The sequence below is a fragment of the Wyeomyia smithii genome, chromosome 2 (assembly GCF_029784165.1).
Source record: "Wyeomyia smithii strain HCP4-BCI-WySm-NY-G18 chromosome 2, ASM2978416v1, whole genome shotgun sequence".
Taxonomy (NCBI): Eukaryota; Metazoa; Arthropoda; class Insecta; order Diptera; family Culicidae; genus Wyeomyia; species Wyeomyia smithii.
Window position 1 is genome coordinate 24,927,876 of NC_073695.1, and position 22,800 is coordinate 24,950,675.

At 38.4% G+C, this 22,800-nt stretch overlaps 1 long non-coding RNA gene across 1 annotated transcript; it reads right to left on the reverse strand.

Annotated features, from left to right (window-relative positions):
- Positions 1-13,839: 13,839 nt before the first annotated feature.
- On the reverse strand, positions 13,840-14,596 carry LOC129724854 (uncharacterized). The gene is made up of 3 exons (XR_008727973.1): positions 14,335-14,596; positions 14,098-14,186; positions 13,840-14,016 (listed from the first exon to the last, which is right to left on the reverse strand). It is a non-coding gene; the product is annotated as an uncharacterized LOC129724854 (long non-coding RNA).
- Positions 14,597-22,800: the final 8,204 nt, after the last annotated feature.

A 22,800-nucleotide genomic window follows, 5' to 3' on the forward strand; every position in this document is an offset into this window, starting at 1 on the left:
ACCTACACGCAAAAGTTCAAGCCTTAATCAAACAATGTGTCCTTTTAAAGCGCACAATAACTGCTCTGACATCGCACAAAAAACGTGTGAAATGACTGCAGCCTGCTGAAAAACACACTTCCAATATCAGTACAAATCATTATGACGTACCAACACCGAGGGGTCCACCAACTGGAACAAGTTTAGGAACAATTAATATATTTTTACTGCGTTTAATCGAACTAACACAAAAAAAAATCAAATTTTAAAAACCTCGTGTCACTAGTTGCCTGGTTTCAGCGAGAAGTGCCCCTAATGACTCTTGGTTATTGAAAGTTTTGGCAAGTTCGACATTTCTAAAGTTTTTGACATTTCGATAAATGTGTCATTTTTTGATTTTTTCCAATTCAACACTTTCTACAAAGTAAAAAAAAATTACATATTCCGTGTGGCAATATATTCACATGCAATGTAAATGAAAATATTGTGAATTTGTATGCATATTTATTAGGGTGGGGAATCGTTATATGGAAAAAACGAAATCTGATAGCAGAAAGCCAGAACCAAGTTTTTTTTGTTCTATTTGGAGCCCTAAACAATCCTAAATTTATCGGAAGTCGATTGGTTTAGTCTCCGCTTGGCGCATTGCATTTGAAATTTATATGGAGATTTGTATGGAAAAGCCAACGTTTTTGCATTTTCCATTCTAAAGAGCTCAAACCATAGGTTTCATGACTTTAAATAATTGTTTTTTTGATGCCTAACAACTTGGCCGAAAACATCAAATAGCCAGGGTGTACCAAAAAAATACTGGAGCTGTTCAAAGTTGAGTATGTCGAAATTTATGTTGTAAACCATTTTTTTTGCCAACACAGTGTATCGGCGTTAGTCAGATTTCCATCCGAAGTAACCTCTGAAACACATTGTAGATTCTACCTATGCCTATAATATTGACCTGAATTTGTTTGTTTGATTCAGCTGAGTGTATAAACTCGTTACGACAGGTTATTTCTGATGGGAATCCTACTGGCGCCGGTACATTGGTAATGTTGGCAGAAAACAAGATTTTCTGCATTTAAATCGACATACTCAAATTTGAACAGCTATAGCTCTTCTTAGGGACATCCTAGCCCTTCAGTGCCTTCTGAAAAGTTGTTAGACATCTAAAATACTATACTTTTACATAATGTAGTGCATTATTAGATCATTATTGAGCTCTCTAGAAAGGTAAATGCAAAAAAGTAGAGTTTCTCATATAAATTTTCATACAAATTTGAAATGCAATGCGCCAAGCGGAGACAAAACCTATCGACTTCCGGTAAGTTTAGGGTTGTTTGGGGCCTTGGTTCTGGAAAATCGATCACTCTTCCCCACCCTCATATTTATATTCGAAGCTTTTGAATATATTTTTCACTTTTTTTCGAAGCTTAAGAATATATTTTTCATATATTTTTCACTTTATGTGCTAGAAACCGTTATGTGCTTTCATTTGTATTAGTTGTAAATTTCATTTTTTGGTACTGTGTATGCTTTATTTCAATTTCTGGCCGTATTAGATTCAGCAGCATGCCACAGCAGTATTGCTGGTAAGATTCAATGGTGAGCCGTTCGTCAGACATACAATCAGTTTGGGGTGAATAACTTTTTCTACAAGTATCGTAGCGCCTGACGGTCTATAGCAGAGTTTTTCCCAGGAAAATTTCCTACAAATATCATGTATCCATTGTTATAGGACCCATAAGGAACACGAAAAGCGCATGGGAGCGAAAAAATAACACCATCGCTTTTTCCCCATATAACCGTGTCCCAGTCTAATGTTTATGCAGAAAGCAACACAACATCCACTACTGACGTTATGTTCTGTTTTTAAAATATAATACGTTGCAACTGTTGATCAATGTCACCCGAGAACTTCTTTTTAAATAAAATTGCAATGTTTTACTGATGAGCATTCATCCTACACAGTAAAAAAACTTCATATCGAATGGCATGTAAAGAATTACCTCCATCGCTTATGATAGAAGATTCTAAAATATTCCACGCAAATTTAAATGCAATGCACATAATTTTCAAACAAAACCATGGTTTATGTCAGAATCAACTGCAATTTAAATGATATTGCACAAAATTTTCAAACAAAATCGTGGTTTGCATCAGAAGCAACGTATTTGAATAATAATATAATATTTCACGTGACGTGTAATATTCAGAAATTTTTACGGTGTATCGTTGCCTTTTTATTTGATTTCTGGACATTGTTGTGTCGATCGCTTCGCCGTATTCAAAGATGACTAGTACAAGATACCTGACTCTTGCAGTATTTAGCGGACACGATTATCGCATCGCGTGAGCGAAAGTCGAACTTATTTGTATACTCGTAATTTGAAGATGATGGCAAGGTGAAGCAATTTTTTCCAATATTCTTGTTCGGTCCTGCCACCTAATTTTAAATATCCTTATATGGTGCTGTCATCTAGTTTTCATTTTCATCTGGTGGATTATGCACGATAAATCGATTTTACTGATAACCCTAGTTTTATGCCAACATAAGTCGTCAGATGGCAGCACTAACGGTTGTAAAGGTGTCGTGGGCAAAATGCATGAAAAAACTGGAAGTCAGGCAATTGTTCTAGTCATCTTTGCTGTAATAGTTATAACAGCGCATCATGAAATTGACCAAGTTATTTTTCGCAGAGTTTGTTCTCTATTTTTTACATAAAAATGATTTCGTATTCTAAGATTCCGACTTATATTTCTCTATCCTGGACTTTCTAAAAAACTGAACTCTTCTTGTAAATAAAACTTCGTATTTATTTAATTTTTACGTCAAAAATATGTCCAGTTTGGTTAACGAAGCGCATAAAAAGGAATTATTTCTGCCCGAGTTCAATGCGTTGTTCGTGAGTGACTGTGTATGGGATATGCATATGCATATGAGACCAGAGTTACTCCTAAGTCCCTTACTATTTTCCTATAATATGTCATTAGATGGGGTTTGAGCTTTTCTAGTGAAAGTAATTGAATTTTATTTCTATGCATTTAGTTGACTTGCTGCATCAATTGTTTAATGTGTAGAATTGGTTCTAAAATATTACAGCGTCATTAGGTTTAGTCATTCCCATGAATAATTTCATATCGTTTGCATATTTCCTGCAATAATGTTATTTCGATACGGTCGAATGCCTTATTAAAATCTGTGTAAAGAATTTCTAATTGGTTGCCACTAGTGCTGTGACTATCCGCATTTGAAATTGCTCTTCAACTATGAAGTTGGGGGAATCCAATCGGAAACATACAGGGATGCCAGAAAAACCGATTGGAACCTGTTCTACAGTAAGCTATCAACAGAAGGACTTTTGACAAAACAAAACATCAAGACTATTCAAGAACTAGAGTCCTCATCTGAGCTAATATCAAGCAAACTTCTTTCTGCTTATACTGAAAGCTGTCCGGTTAAAACGAAGTCATCCAACAAAAGTACGCCTTGGTGGAACAACACTTTAGAAAAGCTAAGAAAGTCCACTAGAAAACTTTTTAATAAAGCAAAAAACATGGGAAATTGGGAATATTATAAAAAGTCTTAGACGGAATACAACAGGGAAATCAGAAAATCAAGAAGAAATAGATGGAGACACATGTGCGAAAATGTTGAAAACACTACGACTTTGACTAGGTTACAGAAGGTCCTATCTAAAGATCATTCCAACGGGTTAGGTAGGCTGAGGAAGGGTGATGGTACTTTTACCAACGACGCTCAGGAAACACTTAGTGTTCTGATGGAAAGTCACTTCCCAGGGTCATGCGCTATCAACACTAACGAGGTGCGGGATCGTACAAAAATATCGCCTAGTCATAGTATAGCTAGGATAGAAGCTCAAGAATTGGCCGGCACCATATTCAGTGAGTCGAAGATCGAATGGGCATTGATTCATTTCAGCCTTACAAATCACCGGGGATGGATGGAATATTGCCAATTATGCTCCAAAAGAGTAAACCGCTAACTATTCCACTCATCACCGAAATTTATCGCGCTAGTCTAACACTAAATTACATACCTACGAGCTAGAGGCAAACCAAAGTTTAATTTATTCCAAAGGCTGGAAGAGGCGATAAAACACTTCCAAAAGCCTTCAGACTAATCAGTTTAACATCCATATTTTATGAAAATTATGGAAAAACTGATTGATTATCAAATAAAAACCGTTCACCTGACGGTTAATCCCTTGAATAAACTTCAATTTGTTTATCAAAACAACAAATCTACCATAGACGCGTTACATTTGCTGGTGAGCAAAATCGAGAAGACTATCGAAACAGAAGAAATTGCACTGAATAATGCCTCTCATCTCTCAATCCGAAAAGCTATGAGCAAGCACGGCATCGATGACATTTTAGTAACTTGGATTCACGCTATGCCTAAACATCGGGAAATCATCGCCCACTTAGGGGGTGTACACCAAAAGAGAAAAACAACTAAAGGATGTCCGCAAGGGGGTATTCTCTCCCCTTTGCTTTGGTCATTAGATGTTGACGACCTTTTAAAAAACCTGACTGAAAGGGGTCTTGAGGTGATCGGTTTTGCTGACGATATAGTAATTATTGTCAGAGGAAAATTCGATTGCGTTATATCCAACCGTATGCAATCTGCCTTAAATTTCGCACTGAAATGGTGCAGGACAGAGGGTTTCTCTATAAATCCTTCGAAAACAACTATTATCCCCTTCAAATGAAGGAGAATATACACGATAAAGAAATTACGGCTCGATAGCACTGATCTGAACACATCCACTGAAACTAAGTTTCTAGGAATATGGCTTGATCATAAATTAAACTGGAACACACACATTGAAAATGCAATTAAGAAGGCAACTAGTGCTCTGTGGATGTGTAGCAGAACCATTGGTAAAAACTGGGGTTTAAAACCCAGGATGATACACTGGTTATATCAAAAAATCATTATACCAAGACTCACCTATGCCTCGCTAATGTGGTGGCCAAAAACTAATGAAACGGCCGCTCAAACAAAGTTAGGCAAACTACAAAGGCTAGCTTGCGTATCAATTTGCGGAGCTATGAGAAGTACTCTGACGAAATCTTCGGAAGCAATTTGTCCTTCCACTTCATCAAACGGTTCAACTGGAGGCGGCAAAGAGTGCCCTAAGGCTGAACCGTCCCAAAAACTTTCTAGACGAAAATCTAACAGGTCACATCAAAATACTGAAAGATTTTCATATAAACGAACTTATAGTGAGAAACGAAGACTGGCTGGAAAATAAGCCAAATTTCGACACTCCCTATAAAATTATTGCGACCAGCAGTTCGACAGGGCTCAATAATCTTTTACACCGATGGTTCAAAAATGAATAAAGCCACCGGAGCTGGCATCACCGGGCCAGGAATGAATGAATATATCACTATGGGAAACTGGCCAACAGTTTTTCAAGCTGAAATATACGCAATCATGGAATGTGCATACATCTGTCTAAAGATGAATTACCGACACGCAAATATCTGTATCTTCTCCGACAGCACTCAAAGCGCTTAAAGCACCCATTTGCAAATCAAAACTAGTGTGGGAATGCATTCTTTCACTTCGGCAGCTAGCACAAAAAAAACAGGGTACCAGGACACTGCGGAATTGAAGGCAATGAAAAAGCCGACTCACTAGCAAGACAAGGTTCTTTTGAAAATTGTATTAGACCATAACCCTTTTGTGGCGTCTCATCAAGAGCCTTGAAAACAGAGCTAGATGAGTGGGAGAGGATGGTCATAAGTAGAAATTGGAATGCTGTATCTGGTTTACGGCAATCAAAAAAATTTATAAAACCAAACTACGCAAAAACCATGACGCTACTTAGGCTCAATAAAAAAGACCTGAGTACAATAACAGGACTTTTCACTGGTCACTGTCCGAGTAAGTACCATCTGAAGAAGATGGGCAAACTCAAAGACGAGAAATGCCGCTTCTGTGGACTTGAAAATGAAACCTCTGAACACCTACTTTGCGAATGCATTGTATAAATACAACGCAGACTGCGTATCCTCGGTAAAGGATTCCTAAGTCCTTCCGAAATCTGGAACGAAAGCCCTTCTCAGATATTACACTTCATTCGAATTGTGATACCTGACTGGGATACACGTGCAAATCAAAATTGGACATCAACTCAATAATAGTTATGCGCCGAAATTAAATGCACCTAGATTAAGGCGGAGCATACCACAATAAATCTACTACCAATGGTCGCAGTGGTTCAGTCTCCTACAGGAAAAAAAATCCGCATTTGAATATTCGGATATCCGACCTCGGATAACAGGACCTCGGTTGGTAACTTTTCTATAACTTCCTCGTGCAAATTCTTGATACTACTGGTTATTGACGACCATGAGTTCTTTGAATCCAATATCTTCCACGATCCATGTTGGTTGCATTTCTATTGCAATCATTATGTCAATTGCTTTTGTGTTCTCCTTAGATCGTACTGAACTAACTAACTTTTGTAGAGTGATCACCAGTATTTATACGACGTCTTTTATTGCTAGGACCAGCGAATTGGGTTATAACAATGCCATCACATACACCTTATATCCCCTCTACATTTCTCCGGATAGGCGGATCCCGACTCTTATGCTGGAGTGCTACCTCGGGCGTCTTGGCGATGGAGAGAATTGCATGCAGCGTAGACCTACCCTTTTGTAAGTCGAACTGGTTACTTGCCAGACTGATTACACCCTCCGTGAGCTTCGAAGGTTTTGATAATCAATGAGTGCAGCAAGATTTATTTTGACTTTTGTTTTTTTTATGCCAGGTATTCGAAGTAGTGAACCTTTCCGTTCTGAGAGGACTGGCAACATGGCCAATAAAAACAACGTTCATTGAATCGGTCCGTAAATTTCTAATAAAATTCACGTGTATTTTCGCACTAGAGGCCATGAAAGGTTGTAAATTTTCAAGTATATCGGGTGTCGCGTGTGTAAGATACAAATTAGTTCGAGTGGAGTGAAAATTAGAAGATCAAAAATGGAAGTGATTATGCAGTGTAAATTGACACAGAAGATATAGTTCGCCGAGATTAAATCAATTATTAAAAATTTCAAAAATATGAAAGCACCTGGTGACGATGGAATCTTTAATATACTAATCAAACATCTCCCTGAGAGCACAATGGAATTTTTAGTAAAAATTTTCAATTGCTGCTTCAAAATTGCATATTTTCCCAAATTATGGAAAAATGCAAAAATTACTCCCATTTTAAAACCGGATAAGAACCCAGCTTAAGTTTCAAGTTATCGACCAATCAGTTTGCTTTCTTCAATAAGTAAACTGTTTGAGAGAATTATTCTTAACAGAATGATGTCACACATCAACGAAAATTCAATTTTTGCAAATGAACAGTTTGGATTTCGCCATGGGCATTCCACAACTCATCAATTGCTCAGAGTTACTAATATGATACGAGCTAACAAATCTGAAGGTTATTCCACTGGAGCTGCTCTTTTAGACATAGAAAAAGCATTCGACAGTGTTTGGCATAAAGGTTTGATTGCGAAATTGCAAACTTTTAATTTTCCAATTTTCCTAATCAAAATTTTAAAAAATTATCTTACTGATCGAACTCTGCAGGTTGTCTATCAGAATTCAAAATCTGATAGATTTCCTGTCAGAGCAGGTGTACCTCAAGGTTCAGTCTTGGGTCCAGTCCTGTACAACATATTCACTTCAGATCTTCCTGATTTGCCTCCAGGATGCACAAAGTCATTGTTCTGCGATGACACAAGCATTTCCGTAAAAGGAAAAAGTCTTCGTGTCATATGCAGTCGATTGCAGAAAAGTTTAGATATTTTTTCTTCCTACTTGCAAAAGTGGAAAATCTCTCCCAATGCTTCTAAAACTCAAATGATAATTTTTCCGCATAAGCCTAGGGCTTCTTTCCTCAAGCCAAACAATAATCACGTTGTCAAGATGAATGGGGTTATTTTAAGTTGGTCCGACAAGGTTAAGTACTTGGGACTAATTTATGATAAAAAACTTATTTTCAAAGAGCACATTGAGAGTATACAAGCCAAGTGCATCAAATATACGAGATGTTTATATCCTCTCATTAACAGGAATTCTAAACTTTGTTTAAAAAACAAACTTTTGATTTACAAACAAATTTTTAGACCAGCAATGCTTTATGCTGTACCGATCTGGTCAAGTTGCTGTTCAACAAGGAAGAAAACGCTTCAAAGGATTCAGAATAAAATTCTGAAAATGATTTTGAAGCGTCCTCCTTGGTTTGGTACACTCGAATTACATAGACTTACTGGTGTTGAACCATTAGAAGCTATGTCAAATAAAATTATTAACAATTTTCGACAAAAATCGTTGCAATCCTCAATTGCTACGATAAGCTCTCTTTATAGCCAATAAGTTAGCAATTAAGTTAGTTGTAAGTTTACTTCCCCTTTTCTGACAAGTAGGTTTAAATCCCTACGAATGATAAGTCCTAATTGCGAAAGCAAACAAATCCTAACAATTAAAATTACAAATTTCTAACAGTGTTGAGAAGTCACCATTTGTGATTGGACACACATACTCATTATTTACTAATATTTATCATAAATACTTAAGCTACTAACAAATCCCCCCTTAAAAAAAAAAAAAAAAAAAAAAAAAAAAAGATATAGTTCGCTATTCGTGTACGTTTTGATTTTTACCAAGTGAACGGTAGTGTTAGTGAAAAGAGAGTGGAAACCGTAAAGAAGGAATGAGGTTCAACACGTCCTCTCCACTGACATCGATTGGGTTTGTGTGTTTTTTTTTATCTTCCGCTGAGCTTTGCGCGCAGCGAAGTGCAAAGCTTATTCTTGCATTTGTGGTTCCTGCTGCTGGCTCGCAAAATGCAACTGGAGAGACAGGAAACAGAAGCTAAGTGTTGGTTTTGGTGATATTTCACGTCGTGTTTGAAACGGGATCAGAGTGAAATTGTGACTACCTATGTTAACGCACACAGCTTTTCTTCCATTCGATTTGAACGGCATGTGAGCGAGAGAGAATTTGTTTTTTTTTCTGCCTTTTGTGCTGCTTACGACCGCAGAGGCACCTTCGAAGATGCCGATTTTCTGATTCTTTCTCTCTCGATCACTTGCTGTGTGTGTTGGGTAGCGCGTTCATGTGTTCATGATTTTTATTACGTTGCATCAACTTGCAAGTTGCAGTAGGCTGACATGAGAATGTGTGTTCAGCAAATAGCCCATCGCACGGTGACGTCGCGCACTTGCGTTTGACAGCTATTGGTGGCTTTGTTTGCCTTCGGGCGATGCAGTTTGGTTCTAAATTATAGCAGATCATTTCGGTTGTGACCAGTGATGCCACATATATAGATTTGTCTGCTTTTATGCAGATTTCTTACGTATTTTTCATACAGATATCTGCATGCAGATTGCAGATTTTCTGGAAATAATACAGATTTTTTTGGTTTTCATGGGGTAGTAAATTGAACTTCTTGATGTGGTTGAAAAGCGGAGATTGGCTCGAATGCGGTTCAGCGTGTCGTAGGTTTTACTATATTCATATGCTACTATAAATCTTTGAACACGCTAACTTTCACAAGATCGAATTGATAGTTTTACAATAGAGTTTGATCATCGATCATTCACACGCGACAAATATCTAAGTGCTTCGTCTGTCATGAAGAGTTCTGATCGGTTACGGTCATTTATCCATATTTAACCCTATTATTTTTATGATTTTCCTAGCTTTTGGACAAATGTTGATACACTTGGATTTTTTTTTATTCAATAATGTTTAAATCTTGTTGGATGCAATTTTTGTTTTTGAACTTTAAGGGCTTTGGATGCATGTAAATTTGCCAGTTTTTGAATTCATTAGAATACTTAGCTCATTCCAAATTATATTACAAGAGAAAAGTAGGAGGGTGGTATTCAAGACACGACCGCATGACGTTGACTACCGTATTCTTAAAAAAAAAATATTCCATTGAAGCAAATAGTAGAGGGAATTGCAACGCTTATTTTACAAAACTTCTGTAACAAAATTTCGAGGCTCCAAAAGGTACCAGTTTCCGATTATTCTCGTCCAGAATTCCAGCCATTTTAGTATTTTGCAGTAGCCATTTATTACTAACAGCCACCAGCATAACGGGTGAAACCGGCACGAGATGACCGGTACTATTTTGTCTTTCCTCATTTCAGCTGCTAACACCTAGCGCTGTCGTGAAATTAACATCAACATAAACATGCATTTTTGCAAGGTTTTTTTCCGCTAGCAACAGCAATTGTAAAACATAAAATTCAACTAACCGCTTCTATTATAAAACTGCGAGGCACCAAAAGGTGCCAGTTGCTGATTTCTTGTTTACTTGTTTAGCCACCAGCATCACGGGTCAAACCGGCACGAGATGACCGGTACTACTTTGTTTTTCCTCCTTTTAGCTGCTAACACCGAGCGTCCGTATGTACCCGGTACGGTTTAATAATGAAACTGATGGGGTGAAATGTTCGAACGATACGTTTTATACCAAGGCTTCGTCAGATAATTAGAAAAAGGGAGGGGCTACATAGATGATGGAATGGTAGAGACAAATGTTTCTTGAAAGCTGCGCCGGCCGCTGTCGTAATATTAACACCACCACAAACATGCATTTTTGCAAGGTTTTTTCCGCTAGCGGCAGCATTTGGTAACACAGGAAATTCAATTTGCCGCTTCTGTAACAAAATGTCGAGGCACCAAAAGGTGCCAGTTGCCGATTATATTGTTGTTTTCTGGTTAATCTACTAAAAGCCACCAGCATAACGGGTGAAACCGGCACGAGATGACCGGTACTATTTTGTCTTTCCTCCTTTCAGCTGCTAACACCTAGCGCTGTCGTGAAATTAACATCAACATAAACATGCATTTTTGCAAGGTTTTGACGTTGGACTAACGTCTATATCGAAGTTAGGCACCTGAATTTGAAAATCTAGTAATTCAACCGGGGAAAACCAGGGAAAAGTGGTCAGGTTTTGAGCGCTTATATATCAGTCATTTCTTTTCAGAATTTCGAGGTTTTGGCATCAACCGATCAGAAATTCTTTTACGGTTGAATTTCTGTAACAAAAATAACCTATTGTTCGAGATACACTATTGAAAAATTGATAAATCACATCGATTGTCTAAATCATACCGAGCAACCAATCACCACCTCTCTTCACAAGCACAGTCGACACTAACGGATACAACCGATCTGACTTTGTAAACAGTCTCACAGCTTTCAACCAATAACGAGCTCGCTTTCGGTAGCTGCAACAGGTGTTTCAACACCGTTTTAAAATGCTTTATTTATCATTACCACTGAACAGATTCTAAACACCAATGGCTTGATTGATAGGGGAAATATTGCGCAAGATTGTCATATAATAATTTAAATATGTTTTCGATACTAAACTAGTTAAAAGTTGTGTTAAAAGTCGTGCACATTCAACCAATCACAAGCTCGCTTCTTGTTTGCTCGCGGATGGATTTTTGCTTTGGGCTATATAATAGCCTGTGTCGTCTCATAGCAGTCATCAGTTAACAAGTGAAAAGCCACCAGGCCGGTCTTGTATAATCAGCAGCGGTGGCTGATTCCAGCGGCCAAACTGAGCTGCAGCAGAACCAGAGCGGTGGTATCAGGCAGCAGCGGCGGAGGTAGTGGGAAGCTGCATTTCTTCATTCAGTTCGGTTCTCCTTCGATCTGAGTTGGACCCCACCAGCGGTAATCCAATTCAGATATCGTTGGATGAAAACAGCCAGAAACTGCACGAGCCAGCACCGCCACTAGGAAAGCTACCGCCATTACCGTGTGTGCAGTGTACACATATAGCGTATGTGCATCTGTATTGCTATGACATTTGCGATGATAGGGATGGCGCTGTTGCGTGTGTACGGCTAGCTATAGCGTGTGTAAGACACTAGCATGTGTAGCATATTATGGCTATTGCGTGTATATCTTCAGCGTGTGTACGGATAGTTATAGGTGTGGATAGCTGCTGCGTGTGTAATGATTAGTTATAGCGTATGTATGGATAGTAATAGCACATGGTTGGATAGCTTATGCGTGTGTATAGATAGTTGTATCGGATGTATGGAAAGGAATAGCGTGTGTATGGATAGCTATAGCTACAGCGTGTGTATGAATAGTTTTAACGCGTGTTTAGATAGTTATAGCATGTGTGTGAATAACTATAGCGGGTGTTTATCGAAGATTATTATTGTCATTGAAAATATTAAAACGTCCTAACGAACACAGTTGTGAATTTGATTTTACAGCAGCGGTTTTAACTTCTTCAGCCAGTCTTTATTCATCGAGGAAAAATTACTACCTATGAATGATCAACACTTATTTACTAGAAATTTGATTTAGATCAAAACGGGTTCTTTTGAGTATCATAAATTATTGGTAAAAAGAGTTGCAAGTTTTCTCAATGAGCATTCATTAAATTTTCGTTTTTGTTTCTCGGTGCGCGGTTTTGATTTTGTTTCTCGCACACAGAGAAAGAAACAAACTTGTCGCTATCGTGAAAAATAACAAAACAATTAGAAATGCTCTAAATCACAACTGAAGAAGTTAAGATATTTTCCTGTCACTCGCCCAAACCTTGATAACAACTACCGAAAAACGTGTGATTGAGCTCTTGCTATATTGAGTTATTGAACCAAACGTTTTTTTTTTTTCAAATACATGAAGTTATATGCTGGGCTGGAACTAACCTAGCATGAGTTTTATCGATTAAATGTCAAACAATTTTCAAATTTAAAACTTTCGGTTGAATCGTTCTGGGCTCCAATTTCAGATAGTTTCGTAAAGTTTGCTTTTTGCTTAGATAGGAAAATTTTACCAATTCGCTCAATTAAATGATTGTCTTGGTAGTGCAGCAAACAAAGGGTTGATTCGAATATGTATGAAATGACAGCGATTAAATGAAAGATATCCATTCTTTTAGTATATATTATTATTTATAACGTTTTAACGTCTCAACATTCAGAAATACACTGTTAGATAAAATTGCAGCTAATACTAGAGTTGCAATTGTTTCTATTAATTGTTTTAATGGAATATAAGAATACCGTAGTCCAACGTCATGCGGTCGTGTCTTGAATACCACCCTCCTACTTTTTTCCGCTAGCAACAGCAATTGTAAAACATAAAATTCAACTAACCGCTTCTATTACAAAACTGCTAGGCACCAAAAGGTGCCAGTTGCCGATTTCTTGTTTACTGGTTTCCGTCCAGAATTCCAGCCATTTTAGTATTTTGCAGTAGCCACCAGCATCACGGGTCAAACCGGCACGAGATGACCGGTACTATTTTGTTTTTCCTCCTTTTAGCTGCTACCACCGAGCGTCCGTATGTACCCGGTACGGTTTAATAATGAAACTAATGGGGTGAAATGTTCGAACGATACGTTTTATACCAAGGCTTCGTCAGATAATTAGAAAAAGGGAGGGGCTACATAGATGATGGAATGGTAGAGACAAATGTTTCTTGAAAGCTGCGTCAGATCGATTGTATCCGTTAGTGTCGACTGTGCTTGGGAAGAGAGGTAGTGATTGGCTGCGCGGTATGATTTAGACAATCGATATTAATTATCAATTTTTCAATAGTGTATCTCAAACAATAGTTTGTTTTTGTTACATAAATTTAACCGTAAAAGAATTTCTGTTCGATTGATGCCAAAACTTCGAAAATCTGATTATAGATGACTGCAAAATAAGCGCTCAAAACCTGACCACTTTTCTCTGGTTTTCCCTGGTTGAATTACTAGATTTTCAAATTCAGGGGCCTAACTTCGATATAGACGTTAGTCAACGTCAAAAACGCGTTGAAGATCTTATATCCTCTAAAATTGCGGTCGGCTTACAGTTTCCGAATAAAGTTTAACGTCTTACGAAATAAAGCTACTCATTGATTCGTGAATGGGTAAATTAAGGTGTTCATGAGCAGAAACGCGTAGAGTCGTACGATACGTAAGGTAACCGAAATTACTTAACCTCCACGATTCGCTTGTATCCCGTCACTGCAAATATGATGAGGTTTCAAACATGTTGGCTCCTGGCGCGCTTTCGTGAGTTCATATATCGAAGATCGCACCACTAACCTCGGGAAAGTGCGTGCACGTCGGGTTCAAAATTGGAAGGGTCGGTCAGTTCCTCTATTAGTACAAAGCTCGTTATTCCCGTCGTACTCCTAAAATCAATGAAACAAAACGTCTTAGATACATAGTAGATAGGTTCGCGAAAAATATCTTAGTGGACGAGGGCCCATAAATACCGCCAAGAGTTTTATCGTATGTAGAGAAAAAACGCGACAAACAACTAACACAAAATTCCTATACCCGTGGTGCTTGTGGAGTGTGCAGGAGTATATCCGGCCTCTAGTAACAACAAGTATCGAACTAACACCCCTTTCCTTCCTTCCTTTGATCTACGTTCTGGACCGGCAGGCGTCGGTACTGATCAGCATGCAGGGGTTATTGGAGATGCACATCGAAAAGCTAAATCCCAAGCAGGAATCACTAAATTCGATTTACAACTCCAATCGATCCTGATCAGTAACGAAGTGGCAACCGGTGGTGATCAATCAAGCTCAAGCTCAAGCTCAAGGTATTCGAAGTAGTGAACCTTTCCGTTCTAGTAGTTTTCCTGTTGGGCTTTTTCTTGTTTCTTCTGTTGCACGGCCTATTCATAATATATTTCTTAGAATCAACAACGTGTTGCGTTTAAATGTAGATATGTACATCAATATCAATGACTTAGGGGGAAGTACTCTATGTCCGGACGGCCTCTATGTCCGGACAACAGTGATTTTTCGAAAACAAAAAATCCTAATGTTGTTTTGACATGATGGGAGAAGAGTAAATGAAAACTTTTTGCAGTGTACAAATTTTGGCATCACTGTCTGCAAAGGTAAACAAACGAGAGCTGTCAAAAGTTTCAACCTGCTGGTACAAAGTGTAACGCCTAAACCTTATACTAATCTTGAAAAGACTTTTTTGGACCCTTAAGGGTGAATTGCACATAGAAGTCAGTGTTGGTAAGTTTGTTTTGCATTGCAGTGCATAGGTATTAAACGCATAATCAAAAAATTCTATGGGAAAAACAAATTCTTCAAAACATTAGTGAGTCCTCTATGGCCGGACACTATCTCGTCCTCTGTGTCCGGACAAGAAAAAACTAAACATTGAACATGGATTTTTCAAAGACTCTTTCTTCTCTAAAACAGGATATGGAACGAAAAACAAAACCTTCTTGGTCTTCGGAGAATCTAAAGACTTCTCTGAATATGGTGCTCTCGAAACAGATGACCATAAGAGAAGCAGCCGTAAAGTACGGGGTACCTAAAAGCACTCTGCAGGATCGTATCAGTTGCATCAGATCTGGTAAAGATATGATTATGGGGCCCAAGCCCGGTGGATTTACATAGACATTTTCCCCCGAATACGAGGAGCTGCTTGCGCATCATGTCACGGATTTGGCAAATCGTTGTATGCCACTTACCAAGAAGGAGTTTTCCAAACTTGCCTATGATCTCGCGGTAGAGCTCAAAATTCCACATCGCTTCAACATTGAGAAGGGTGAAGCAGGGAAAATTTTTTATTACAGTTTCATGAAAAAGCATGGCTTTACACTGCGAGTCGACAAGTCTTATGAGAGCTGTTGGATTCAACCGTCCACAGGTCCAGTTGTTTTACTCGAACCTTGACAATATGATGACGAAGTACAGATTCGAACCGTCCAGAATATATAATTGCGACGAAACGGGAGTTACTTGTGTACCTAGGCATCAAAAGATTCTAGCTCCCAAAGGTGTTCGACAGGTTGGTAAACTAGCTTCTGCTGAGCGTGGAAAAAATATAACAACCATTTTTTGTATGAGCGCATCCGGGAACTACATTCCACCACTGTTCATCTTCCCAAGGCACAAATGAACCCTAGACTCATGCTGAACGCCCCTGCACAAAGCATGGGAGTGGCTCAGCCAAAAGGCTGGATGACTGGGGATTTCTTTCTGAAATGGCTCGAGCATTTTGTGAACTTTGCACATCCATCATCCCAATCGCCAGTATTGTTGATTCTTGACGGGCACAGCAGCCACAAGACGCTACCAGTGATCAACTTTTGCAGAGATCATTTCGTCCATCTTCTGACTCTTCCGCCGCACACGAGTCACAAACTGCAGCCCCTTGACAGGACATTCATGAAACCGTTTAAAAACTCTTATCATGAACGCTGTAACGCGTGGATGCGGAAAAACACAGGAGCTCGAATAACAGACTACGAAATTGCTGGGCTTGTGGGAGAAGCTTACGGGAAGGTGGCACGAATTGATATTGCAGTTTCGGGTTTCCGGTGCTCAGGAATTTATCCATTCGATCAACATATTTTCTCGAACGTTGATTTTCTTCCCTGTGATCTTACAAATCTTCCGCTGAAAGAATGTACAACTGACCCTGAAGATCTGGATGTCAACCCGTCAGCCCATTCGGTAGCTACAGTTGTCGCATGCATCCAAAAACTGTCACCTCTACCCGATGCCGCACAGAAACGTTCGGAATCTAGGAAGCGAAAATCAGAAAAAAGCACAATTCTTACATCATTCTCAAATAAAACACTGATTGAGGAAAAGGAAAAGAAAAAGCGAGTTAAGCAGTCCATGCAGAATTTTCGTAGAAAACAGAAACCAACCGAAGGACAGAGCGAGAACAACAAAGAAAACCACTTGGAAATAAAACGTCCTAGACGTGTTTGTTTAGTTTGCCAGAACACCAACAAGGAAGGCTTTGTAAGGTGTACATCATGCAAGGACTGGACACACAAGGCTTGTGCGGGTATTGCAAAGCGTCTCCCTACATTTTTGTGCCATTGGTGCAGGGTTTGATGAAGAAGATTGTTTTGTCCGGACATTGAGGACACTGTGTCCGGACATAGAGGACATGTTTCGTTTTGACTGAATATGAATTCAAAATGTTTTCAAGCACTAATCGAAACTAAGCAGGATTATTTTTTTTCTCATGTTATTTCTTGATCATAATATTGTTTTTCTTTGAAATAGTAAATAAATAAATAAATAAAAAGTTGCGTATTTTTAGTTATTGCTTAAAAACCTGAAGTGTCCGGACATAGAGGACTTCCCCTACTAACTTACAGGGTTTTCATTCGAAAACGTTGCGGCTATCTATCTATTTTCACTAATTCGTTTTGTAGAGCGTTAGTGAGGGTACCATAGTATCATCAGAGTACCCCATTATGGCTCTATCATCCGATCTATTACTTAAATAATCAGAACCGTGCTTGCACTATAATTGAATAATTATAAATACTGAAGTTATTTCCGACTGGAATTGATGTTTATTACGAGGGGTTTTGGTATTTCAACTCGCAGTCTAATAAGATGCGTTGATTCGCTCATCGCCGACATTTCGTTTCTTTCATGGGACCATCATCAGGGCTCACAATATATTGAACATTTTACGGTACAATTGGACTTACATTAGAACAAAAATTACTCAATGCAACATTGAAACAAACAACTCACTCGAAACGGTAAAAATATTTGGGCATACATGAAACAGTCGGGTCGTAGCTGGTTCGATATCGCACATCCAGAGCGCAGAAACTGATCAGTTCATTCCGGTTTAGAATAGTTGTTTTTGTTGGAACCCTTCCAACCGATACACTTCGCCTCCATCTAAGATTTTCCCTACTTGAACTGCCTAACTCTGACCAAACACAATCATAGAAAACACTGAAGACCTATATCAAACAGAAGAGCTTAAGGGGTAATATCCACCAAATGCTAAAAAACAAGGCTTTTTTCATGGTTTTTTTTTTTCAAAAAATCACAAGAAGGTTGTATGCAAAGCCACGACCGCAAGGTTGAAGTAGAATACTTTTACAAGAAAGATAACCTGGCTGCTTGCGTGTCAGTCATTTTTTCTAGTAAATAAACGTTGACCGTTCATTGGCAGTATTGTAATTTCTTTTTGTCTGATATTTTGAATGAAGTTCATTGAATATTTTTAAATTTTGTGCAAATGAGACGTTGAAGTGCTGCCGAATTGTAATATGCACATTTAATACGACATCATTGAACGGGAACGGAACAAATGCTACGGTTATGCAGAACGCGAATGCCGGCGCGATGCGATTCGTCTTACCGTGGTGAAATGTACAGCTCTTTTTAAGGCGAAGTAGAGCTATACATTTCAACAGATTTCGTCTTGCCGAATCGCATCGCGCCGTTATTTGCGTTCTGCATAACCGTAGCCAAACACTAAGCGACGCAAACACGCAATAATAATCAGAGTATGCATGTAGATGAAGATAATTAACTTTGGATTATAGCGCAAAACGAGAAAATATTAACTCTTCAAATAATCATTTGTGTTCTTCAAATTTCAGTTGTTCAATTTAATATCCGATAAAATGTTTGTTTATTATCTGATGAAGCTCTTATATAGGCCAAATGATGCATTCCCGATTTACTAGGTCCATAACTCTGCCGACCGTGCTTGGGAAAGCGCGGTATAACGACCAATCAGAGGTCGAATTTTGTGTTTTGACAAGGCTTAAGAGTTTTCAATAGTACAATAGTTCGAATGATAAAATTGCAATTTCATGCATTTGGTAGGAATCTTAGAAGATTTTCTAATCGATTGCTGCAAAAACGAAATCCATCGAAAACTAACCAATTTATTAGCATTTGAAATTTTTCTCACTTTTTCAATTTTAGATTTTCATTTCACATCCCTATGTAGCCGAACTTCCTGAGAGAAGTATTCTAATTCAAAATTAAATCTTCATTAATTCATTTGTTGTCCTTATAAGGACAATTGTTCAATTTATCATAGTATATAGTGTTTATCTTACATCTCTGTGTTACCTTGATAGTGAGGACTAAGGCGCACGGTCAACACAGTGAGAAAGGTGTTTTCACATTGAAAACTAGACACGGCTTGTTGGCAAATGCATCTACCGCTAATACCACCATACGAAAGCGCGTCGTTTCATATGGGGAATAACAACAACAACGAAAAATGACGCGCGTCTAAGCATAACCCGAACTGTTTCGCCGTGCTGCTCCCATTCACCTTTACATCGGCCTCAGGGAAGTACCGGCTGCATCTGCATCTACCGCTGAGGCTGTCACTATACTGCTATTGGTACCAAAAGCTATTAACTCTTCAAATAAGTGTTTTATTTGTTCTCAAAAGAACAATTGTTCAATTCAAAATCGGATTTACGCAATCGCATCTCTGTAATATTACCGACAATAATATTCTTCTGAACAAAATGATACAACTTTCCCATTAGGCCTCTGCCATAATAGATGCGAAAAGCGACGCGAACCGATTCGCTCGGCTGTAGGTTAATGCTCAGCCATCAGTAGAGCTGTACATTAACCTACGGCCGAGCGTATCGGTTCGCGCCGCTTTTCGCGTCTTCTATGGCAGAGGCCTTAGAGAAAGTTGCTGGCTGATGTATTCACTTCACGCAAGCCTGCTGCTGATGCTTCCCGCTACCACGCTGAAACAGCATTTTAGTGAAGGGAGTGTCGTTGCATCAGCTGACCCTGCTACTATCGATGCTGATATACCCGCTGCAACAGCTACGCTATGCATAGCCATGCCACAGTTGTGGCCGCTATACGCTGGCCCAACTGCTGAGCAACTGCAACGCTATCCGCAGCCATGCCACAGTTGTGGCCGCTATCCGCTATCGATGGTACCCACTGCTCGCTCCCGCTGCTGCTAAGGGAGGACCGCTGTCGTCGCTGTTCAGAACTATTTTGAGCGGTTTCGACTAAAACAGGCTCTTATATAGGGATGAAAATAGGAATGAATTATTTTTCGTAGGTGGTGGAATGACATAACTTGAAAAATATGTGTGACTTCATTCCGGCTCAGAGCGATCATTTGATAAGCTCCACCTCTTTTTTCAGTTTCTAAAGTTTTTCCTCAGTTTCGTAGCACGGATGCACAAAAATGATTTCTTGTCGAGCCGGACCGATAGCACTCTCATTGAAGCAACAAAATAACATGTTTTGTGTCGTGTTGCGCAGCTTCGTTGAAGAAAATGTTCCCGTCCCCGTGTCGCATGTAAGCAGATTATTGCGTTCAGTAGACAGTAGATAGTGTATCCAGCGAATAAACATCGATGGTGCTCTCACACAGGCAACGGTTTTAACCCGTATCTTATTGCGGTTTGTAACATCAAGCGATTTCGTTTGCTCGCTGTTGCGTGTTGCATCATGTTGCAACTAGGCAGCTGGGAGACGACGAAATTCTGTTTATGCTGATTGATTGAATCGACTACATATTAGCTCTGCATAGTCGAACTAACTGCTTTTGTGAATGCGTACTAACAGGGCAGTTAATTATTCAATGTCGGTTATGCTGATCGCAGCCTTTGCGCTGCCCCTAAAGTGGGGGGTTTACTAAATAAAGTGAAAGTAAAAATTAGACAACTTCAACAGAATTTGATTGCATCCCGCACATAATGTCTGCTTGTGTTGATGCCAGAAAATTATTAACCTGCAATTATTTTTTATTTGCCTTGAAAAAAGCATGTTGCGGTTCAAAATCGGTTGCTAATTACAACCTTTAAGCTGCCCTAACATTGGGGGAATTAAGATACACGGACAAAATGCACTGTGGAAGCTATTTCACATTCAGTAAATTAGACGGGTGCGACAAATTTAAATTGTTAGGATGCAACCCAAAATGCTTGCTTTCGTTGACAAAAATTATTAACTTTCAATGACTTGTTTATTTGCCTTAAAAAAGGCATTTTGATTTCCGAAATTGGATTTCCATCGAATACCAACCGATTTATTAGCATTTGAAATTGGACATATTTTTCACTTTTTTCGGTTCTAGATTTTCATTTCACATCCCTATGTAGCCGAACTTCCTGAGAGGAGTATTCTACTTTAAAAAAAGCTTCTCACGAAAATCGATGGGGCAGATTGGACCTTTTGAGGTGTTTTTCTGGATATAAGATTAAAAACATGTATGTAGAAATATAGGTAATGAGAGACTAGTAATGGAAGAAAGTACGTGTCTTTGTATGAATGTAAGCATGAATATATGCATAAATGAGTATGTGTAAGTGTAAATGTAAAATGAAGGAAGCAAAAGTCGGATGAAGAAAAAAAAATTTTACAAATATAGTTTAGAAATCAAGAAGCATTAGAAAAGGAGAAAAAAAATAGTAACATATAACAAAAAGATAAATAAACTATAAATGGAAAAATAAATAATGAAAGTATTAAATAGTTACAAAAATTAAAAATATAAAAAAACAATACGAACAAAAAGTGCATAAAAAAACAAGATATTAATGAAAACAAAAAAAAAAATAGAAAAAAAAAATTAATGCAATAAACATGATAAAACTAAACATAAAATGACAAAAAAATTATAATAATAATAATAAAATAAAAACTATAACAATAACAAAATATAAATAAAAATGATAAACAACAGTATCAAAAAAGGATAAAGGGAAAAGAAAACGGAAAATATTCTTTTTTTTAGGATGGGCGTCGGAAAGCAGGACAGACAGAAGTCAAGAGAAAAAAAAAAATTAAAAAAAAATGAGAACCAGGGTGTTATAGGTAAAGATGCGGAACTTTAAAGGTTCATTTACAAAAAGGTAAATTGATAAATGAAAACTTGTTTTTGATTTACATTCATATTTATATATACAAGGGAGGGAAAGCACCAGGGTATCATATAAGTGAAGACTGGATGATGGAGTGGATGCCAACCGGATTCCTTAAGGTCTAAACAAATATGACGCGCCCTTCTGATTAACAAACCATCAGGTGGGTTAAAGCTGGTGCAGCGAAATTGATTATTGCATGATGAGATCCTAATGCTGGAAGGAGATTCTCAAGTTCCTGGAATGCGGGCAAGTGTTTCTGCTTGCAGGTCCACCTAACCCTTTTTGGCCCTTCAAAACAGCTTTAGTGTGAAATTCATTCAATAATCAAATTTGGATCTATTGTAAGTCTGCCCACATACATTGGTAATGCCTTGAACTGATGGTGGCTTAAATGTACATACATACATACATACATATACAAAAAATGCGTCACAGCTAAAATGAATCATCATTCGAATCATTCAATCACCAAACCTTATCAATACTTGAGCTCATTCCATTTAATTTCGATTTGGTTTTACACCATCAATTAGACGGAAAGTGCCGTGTTAAGGAAGGCTCATGTTTTCCTAGAACATCTGAAATCAATTTACAAAATGCATATTTATAAGCCCATTTCAACTCGGAAGTAACGATCAAACAACTCTTCTTAACAGTCAATTAACGAAATCATTCTATCTCGATACACGACTGTCTGTCACAGTCACTCAAAGCGACCCAACTTCCTTGCTTCACCGTTGTTTACTCAGGACATGATTTTTCCGGGTTTAAAACCAACGCTAGGCGGCTTTGAACACGCAAACCGACCAATCTAATTTACTAAATAGCAGTAATCATCGAAGAAACCGTATCGGCGCGTGTAAATGTCCTAGAAATCGCTTTGTGCTAGTAGCAACATTCCATGCTTTTCAATTTTCCTCTCAGGAAACTGGTGATCAAGTTGACCACGCACCTACAGCGCAAAGTTAAGGTTGCAAAATATAGAGCGATCGCACGCGGGAGATGACTTCGGGTCGGGCGCGCTAGAGCTTGGGGGCGTGTGTGTTGACTGTTAGCTAAACAAGATTGCAAATTTATATATTTATGCCCGGCTCGGTTCACGTCAGGATTACAGAATTATAGCGCGACTTGCT